The following is an 8,552-nucleotide window of genomic DNA, read 5'->3' as shown; positions in this document are numbered from 1 at the left end:
ACTCTAACCGCCGTTAAGAAAAACAAGTAGACACAATTCATTCATGTTGATAAACACGAAGAGCTTTCTTCTTTACCTTAGAAAAGGAAGAACTATATTATATTCCAGATTGAGACTGAAAGAGTATTATTTTACATAATCAAGGCTGCTAATTTAAAATGATCAGTGGCAGACAATGCATAAAAAACATTGGAAAAAGACAGAAGTTTTCTACAAGATAATACCGCCGGTTTAAATACTAAGAATGCGAGGATTAGATTAATTAATAATATATCTCAAAGCTGTCTTACAAGTTATACTAATCACAAACATTGAGATTTCCGTCACATTACCTTCACTCTTTGGCAGTTTATGCCATCTAACTTTGAAAATGTACAGTTTATATAACTGCTACAACTAGGTACATTTTTTAGCACACCCAAATAATCGCCTAGATACACTTCACAAAACAGAACCCAAAACTCATGGCCACTGTGCCCAAAACAGAGTTAAAACCTCATGTAATATTCATGCCATATCCAGCACAAAGTCACATAAAAGCGATGCTGAAACTAGCAGAGGTATTTCACCATAAGGGGCTTCAAATAACATACGTCAACACAGAAATGAACCCAAGCGTTTTCTTGAATCGGGTGGGCCACACTGCCTTGACGGGTCACCCGGTTTCCAATTCAGAACGATTCCTGATGGCATTTCTGTAGATAATGCAACCCATGCTGGACTTCAACTTTGGTATGCATTTGAAACCAAATTCTTGGATTATTTTCTTGATCTTGTGATAATGCTTCCTGATCAACCAACTTGTATTGTGTCTGATGGGTTTATGTCTGCTTTCACTGTTGATGCCGCACAAAAGCTTAAAATTCCGGTCATGCTCTGCTGGACGATAGCTGCCTGTAGCTACATGTGTTTTTACCAGATGAAGTCATTAGTCGAAAAAGGAATCGTACCACCTAAAGGTTTGAACTTTTTTATGTACCTAACAGCCGTGTTCATTCTTTTTAGCGCTAAGGTCCAAATTTGTATCAAACATTACATGGAGTTTTTTTTTATGTGTCATACTTTTAACCATACCAAGATAGCTGGGTGCTCATCTTCTTACAAAATGTCTCATGTTCAAGCCTTAATATAATCATACCTTCTAGTGGCTAGGGATAGGGACATAGGGTAAGAAACGGTCACAGGATAACCCGTTAAAGCCTGGTACGTTACGTCTAGGTAAAATTTACGTACCCTCCGGGGTAACTAGGGAAACCTTAATAAGAAAATGTGTCAAACTTCTATTTTTTGTAGTTAGTTATTTTTGTAAAAAAAACGAAGCCTAAAAGGTTGCAGCCCACGGGGTTGAACTTGAATCTGCACTTGAGATTCATAAGTCTCCAACTATCACCAGTTGGGTCTAATTTTGAGTCTTCTATGTATCAGATTAGTTAGACATCAAGTAACGGGTAACTTCGATGATGTGTGAACTATACAAAGTGTAACGTCATCAATAGTAGGTGACTTGTTATTGTTTTACATTCTGTAACAGGTCGGATTCATATGATAACACTAATTAAAAGTTTGATATGCATAAAAACAGAACTCTTCTTTGCTATACACATTAGAATTTCGAAAAAAGTTGGATATATGATTTTCCAAGCACTTGACACTTCTTTATATGTGTACATGATCTAACTTAATGTTTGTTGTGAAATGTGAAAATGTAGATACAAGTCAGGAAACACTAGAGAAAACTCTTGATTGGATTCCAGGAATGAAAAATATACGTATAAAGGATCTGCCAAGCATGGTTCGGACGACAAATCCAAACGGAAAGTTCTATATGTTCACTATGGAAGCAGCACAAAGATCACCCAAAGTATCACATAATATCGTCCACACGTTTGATGAGTTGGAGGATAGTATCCTTGAAGCTTTTTCGTCCATGTTTTCTCATGTTTACACTGTTGGCCCGCTGCAGTTACTTGTTGATTAAATACCCAAAGAAGAAAAGGAAAACGAGCAATCGAATTTCAATGGCTACAGTTTATTTAAACAAGAACCAGAGTGTTTGCAGTGGCTCCAATCCAAGAAACCGAACTCTGTCATTTACGTGAATTTTGGGAGTTCAACAAAAATGTCCAGAGAAACCTTATTGAATTTGGTTGGGGACTTGCTAATAGCAGCCATTATTTTCTTTGGATAATAAGATCAGATATGGTTATTGGGGAGTCTGCAGCTTTGCCACCCGAATTTCAGGACCATATACGAGACAGAGGTTTTATAGGAAGCTGGTGTTCACAGGAAGAGGTGTTGAACCACGGTTCTGTTGGGGGGTTTTTGACTCACGGTGGGTGGGGTTCGACTATCGAGAACTTGACGGCCGGGGTGCCAATGATATGTTGGCCCTTTGTGGCGGACCAAATGACTGATTGTAGGTACATATGCAATGAATGGGGGGTTGTATTAGAAATGGAGGGTAATGTGACAAGGGAAAATGTTGAAAAGCTTGTAAGGGAGCTGATGGGTGAAACGGGTCAAAAGTTGAAAAACAAAGCCATGGAGTGGAAGGCTAAGGCCCAGATAGCCACCGCGCCTAATGGGTCATCTTCTTTAAATGTCGACAAAATTGTAAAAGAAATCGCTATGCTATCAAGTAAATAATTATTGGTCACTAGATCTGCATGTGATTTGTGTAATTGTTGCTTAAAAAGGATTCGGGTTACTAACTTTTATGAGAGAAGTATTGATTTTCCAATTAATAAGTATACAACAACAACAACAATACCTAATCCCGCGCATCCGAGGTATGTGGAAGGTGAGATGTAGACAATCATTCATCTACCATATAATAGATGAGAAGTCGTTTCTCCACTCACGTGTAGAGACACCCACGGGAAGAAAAACTCATCCCTCTCTCTACTCAAGGGCAGATAAATTACTTCCAAAGGAACCTTCGACCAACAAAAATAAATTATAACAATAATAATAAAAAATAAATAAGAAATAATACCTGAGTGTGGTATACGGCGCTTGAGAAAAAGCAATAAAGGCTACATAAAAGTGACGCTAAACATATATAACACATATAAACGTACATACATAATCATACATAAGTACACATACATGCTTAAACCTACATACATACATAACAACATACCTACCTACCTAGCTGCCTACATAACATACACACGTAAGCATATAAAATATACACACATAAACATATATACGTTAACATACATATTTACATATGTAAGCATTTGGAAACCTAAAGCAGAGGGTGTTGAAAAGTCCAAAGATCCATCAGGATCCAATGGTCAATGGATGGACTTGCAAGTTGTTGGTGTCAACGGGAAACCCACTGCCATTAGGGCATGAGTGTCCCTCTCAAACTAATTTCCTTTGCTTTTTGTGCAGGTTGCCCTATGATCCACGCAGCATCACCTGGATTGTTGATAGTGGGGCATCCCGGCACATGACAGGAAACTTGTCCTTACTTTCTAACATCAACGTCAAGTCAGTGTATCCACCTTTATCTCCTGCGAAAGAAACGGGTCCTCCAATCACTACTTGAAGTTGGAATGCAAGGACAATTTTCCTGTCATGTGTCGGGACGCCCCGCTATCAACAATACAGGTGTTGCTGCGTGGATCATAGGCGACATGCACAAAAAGCAAAGGAGATTAGTTTGAGAGGGACACCCATGCCCTGATGGCACTTAGTTTCCCATGGACACCGACAATTTGAAAGTCCATCCATTGACCATTGGATCCTGATGGATCTTTGGACTTTTCAACACCCTGTATCTCTGCTTTAGGTTTTCAAACATTTCTTTAAACAATATGTTTCTTACAGTAATCATTACTTTGACAACTTTTGTTTACATTTAACATCACTTGTGGACATGACTTCATAGGAGATTTTGACCTGGTCTATAAAAACATTTTGTACTATTACTTGAGTAATTAGAACTGGAACTCGAAGCATAGTCATTAAACTTTGGATTTAGGTCAACTTTCCTGTGTGGTGTCTGCCAACCCAATTTACAATTAACCGCCTTACGTCCCACTTTTCCACAATTATAACAGCTTGGAGGTTCAGCAGTATGTCCACTATTATTAGAACTACTGGATTGAGTTCTTTTAACATGTGGTCCAGAATACTAATTCCTAGGGGATGAGGGTTGTTTCTTGGGTAGCACAAGCTTTTCTACCTATTGTTGTATGGCATGTTGATGTCTGAGGTGTACATATTTGGGCTACTGTCAGTCTTAAGACTCTCACGTTAAAGTAGTTCTTCAAATGCTGGTGTAAGAACATATTCCTTTTCTAAATCCAGACCTTTATCATACTTAACAGGTGTTTGAAATTTAATCTTCTCCTTCGAGTTCCTAGTCATTCTAAATAGCCTACGTGTGGGGTTCCTATAGGCACTATCCTTACCAGCATTCAAAGGATTCTTCAAAATTGTGATAAGTTTGGACTTTGGTTAGACTACCTTGGGAATCTCTCTAGTTTCACTCTCGTCATCTGAATCACTCTTACAATCTTCCACTATTCCATCAACTAACTCATATGGATTTTCCACAACCTTCACCTCAAGTTTAGGACTCTCAAACTTTACTAGCTCGGGTTCAAGGATCTCACTAAGACAAGAATCAGCAGGTTTGTGAATATATTCATTCCTAAGAGGAGTTGGTCATTGTCCGTAACCTATACACTTCTTATATGTCTAAAACTTATGGTTTTATTTATACGGAGCTGTTAAGTCGCAAAACGTCAGAATTAGTTACCAGAAAGGAATAACGGTTTTATTATTTATATTTAGCTGGGGTTTCCTAGCTATATTTCACCTACTTGTCTTCCTTTAAACGAGTAATCGGTAAGTATAACTTAAGTTCATATAATTGTATGTTTTCTCAGTTATGTGGGATAAAAGTACCTTGAAAGTCAACCCTAATGACAAGTGGTGATAGAATAAGGTTAACTAAGATGGTATGAAAATATGAAGAAAAAGGGACAGGTATGTGAAATATGATACTGACGGAAAGTTGTTAAAAGAGTTTAACTTCATAGAATGAACATTAAACCTCAATCAATTGGGTGATGAACCTAATCAATTTGTCACTAAGAGTTTAGGTACATGAATAAAGTGGTATATCCCTAAAGGAAAGTCTCAGCTTTTCTTAATCCTAGTTGGTTTAACTACTATAACGCTTTTCCACTTGATACTGGGTTATGCCTTAACATTAACAGATGTGTAATCTTAGATATCCTAACGTACTGCTAATTGGGTTAAAGGTCTCTCCTTTGCGATCATGTACTCAACTCCGGATCATCTTACAATATCTCCAGGACATTGCTTCTGACGCGAACCATTCTTTTGAAAAAGTCAGTGTTCACTGAACTCTATGTTACCTACTGTAATCACAACCAAAGTGGGTAGCTCTTCTCTGACGGATAAATGATTATTCGTACGTAGGTACTATTCCCTATTGTGACGTTAAGCACATACAACTACTTACCTTGTATCCTAGGATTGATCAGGCCCTAACACTAGGTTATAGCCACGCGAGTAAATGGAAAGGGTGGTCCGTAAATTAGACTTCTAAACTCGACAAGGTTTCAGCAAAACAACAATATAAGTCTCAGATAAAATATTCAACATATAATAAACATTTGTAATAGATAGACAAGCATGCAAGCTGAAAGCAACTTAAAATAACAAAGTAATATTATTAAGTTAAGGAAGGCGTTCACCGTTTACAAACAAGATCTGGATCATTAAAAGTGCTGACATCCTCTAGACTGCTCCTATTACAATATTCGGAGTTCGCCTCCGGGTACTTAATTTTCTGTTCGGAGGTGAGAAGGCCTTGAAAGCTTCTAGTGAGAGAAAGTGTATATTGTAGTGAGATAGATAAGAGAGGTGTGTGGAAATGGGATGCAAAATGGTCTTTAAATAAGCAACGTTTTGCTGGGGATAGCTGGCAGGATGTTCTGGAAATCCGTTGGCAGTGGCCGGTGCATGTGCCAGTTTTTGGCAAGCCAGGTGTGGTGACCGGTGTGTGTGTGCTCGTTCCAGCACCTGGTCTGGAAAGTTGGCCTCAATGGCAAGCCGGCCTAGGTGCTAGTTTGCCTGATTGCCTGGATCGTTTTGTTCGTTCTCGGGATCATGACTTGGTTTTCGGGGTCTTAATTTATTTTTCATCGTTTTCGCTCTAGAATCTTCGTTTTAGCTCCGTTTTCTTCGATTCTTCTTGCATCGTCTTTGTAATCACTTGATCTTCAAAATCAACCGACAAAGCAATTATTTTGGCGATAATGTTTTGAACTTTATTGATTTAGGGCTCAATATTGGGTGTAAAAACGTGACTTTTTAGCCGATATCAAATATCCCACACTTATACTTTGCTTGTCCTCAAGCAAACATTCGATCTTTTTGACACAAAAGATTCCTTTTCGTAGTGATCAAATGATCTTTGTTCTGCAAGACGCAAGAGTGAAAACTTGGTTTTATTCCCTTTGTTACTCCCGAATCTATCTCCGCAAGCATGAGAGGAGGTTACATGACCGTGGCTATCTCACTCGGGTCACTCAATTCACTAATTGTATCGGGTTACCTATAGTTCTAAGAAATTAAATTGCTCATAGCCAGTCATGTTTGCATTATTCGTCATAGGCTTGGTCGAGACTCAAATCTCCATCACATATTTGAGAGAATTTCTAGTTATATACCCGGCTTATTCGTGGAGGAAGGGTGATTGGAGGTTTGTGTTGTGGAGGTTTAGGATAGATGGGAGTTCTTTAAGGATCGATTTCGGTAATCCTTTCAGCTTTTCATTGGGAATTTCAGACTCAACATCCTTCTTTTCAACTGCCTAGAGTACTTTTCTCGGATCTTTTGATTTAGCTTCTGCTCGTTTTCTCAGAACCTATAAGTTTTTATTATGTTTTTTGCAAGCATTATTTGCTTTTCTCTTCGAGGTCTCCTTTTATCGGATGTCTTTTTTGATACTTGACTCGGATGCTCGCAATTTCTATTGCAGTTATATAAAGGGATGTTATGATTTTTGTAGAATTGATTTCTTTTATTGTGAAATGAAAGATAAGAAATAGGTAATGGTGAATGGTTTTGTGGTGAAGTTTTTTGAATGGAAATGGAAATGAAAATGGAAGTATGTAATGGGAGTGTTTTGCCTTCACGAGAAGCTGAGGTTTCAAACTAAGTTGTTCTCCTCAAAAGTGTGATTCCGAAATGTAGATCAAGAGCAAGTTCTAATTCAGATATGCCAACATTGACACACTCAACGGAAGTATATTGAAGCACTAAAAATAAATGCTTGTTGCGCCTTATTTGTGGTGCCTCACAACAATTATAATGGGTCCAAATGCCTTGGTTGTGTGAAACGACCCGACCCAATCCATAGGGACGAATACAATAACATATGATTACATAGCGAGGCATTTGACCTCTATATGATACGTTTTATAAACATTGCATTCTTTTGAAAAGATATACCATAAATGAATATTTAAAATTCAATGTTTTCAACATCTGATGATTTCTACATATAGACAATCACCATAAATAACAGTTTACAAGAATACTTCCGTTGACAATAAAGTCAAAATAAATACACAGTGATGATTTTGTGAATGCAATGCTTCCTCGAATAAAACATGTATGACTCCATTCACATGGTTTCTCTAACATATATTCAAACAGCGGAAGACTTCTAGGAACCTGAGAATAAACATGCTTTAAACGTCAACATAAAGTTGGTGAGATATAGGTTTAATGCTAGCAGCGTTATAAATATAGACCACAAGATTTCATATACATAAACGTTTTAATAAAAATATTCTAAGTGGTTGAGCACTTGATAACCATACTTAACATTTAATCAACGTCGCATATTCCCTTTATTATGAAATCTCACTACACTGTACCAAGTGTAGTCACCGAAACGAAGTACTGTGCAACCGTTGAATACTGGTCGTCCAGTCCGGTTGGGGTTGTCAGGCCCGATAGATCTATCAACAGGATTCGCGTTTACAATACCACATGTAAATAGTAGTTACCAAGCTACAGGGAAGTATGCCAGTGGTACAACTCAACGTAGAATATATTTTTTTATCACTTGTGTCCATAACGTAAATCATAAAATGCATGTATTCTCATCCCGAAATATTTAGAGTTTAAAAGTGAGACTATATACTCACTTTTGCCGTGAAGGTATTTAACATGACTTGGTCTCTGATAGATATCACGAACCTAACCATATATATATATATATATATATATATATAATATATCAACATATTTTCTTTTCAAGTAATCGTTACATATATATATATATATATATATATATATATATATATATATATATATATATATATATATATATATATATATATATATATATATATATATACTTATAATACTTTTAATATTTTCTTAGTCCGTAGTTAGCAGTCCGATGTTAGTGGTCCACAATTAGTTGCTCAATAAAATAAATAAAGACCCCATCGTATTCGTATTGATCAGAATTAATCTCGACCCATGGT

General features: G+C 37.1%; 1 pseudogene; it reads left to right on the top strand.

The window, feature by feature from the left end:
- Window positions 1–464: 464 nt before the first annotated feature.
- On the top strand, window positions 465–6,866 carry LOC139868341 (UDP-glycosyltransferase 85C2-like; annotated as a pseudogene).
- Window positions 6,867–8,552: the final 1,686 nt, after the last annotated feature.

The sequence above is a fragment of the Rutidosis leptorrhynchoides genome, chromosome 9 (genome assembly GCF_046630445.1).
Source record: "Rutidosis leptorrhynchoides isolate AG116_Rl617_1_P2 chromosome 9, CSIRO_AGI_Rlap_v1, whole genome shotgun sequence".
Taxonomy (NCBI): Eukaryota; Viridiplantae; Streptophyta; class Magnoliopsida; order Asterales; family Asteraceae; genus Rutidosis; species Rutidosis leptorrhynchoides.
Note: the sequence above shows the minus strand (reverse complement) of the source record. Positions and strands in the feature narration are given on the sequence as shown.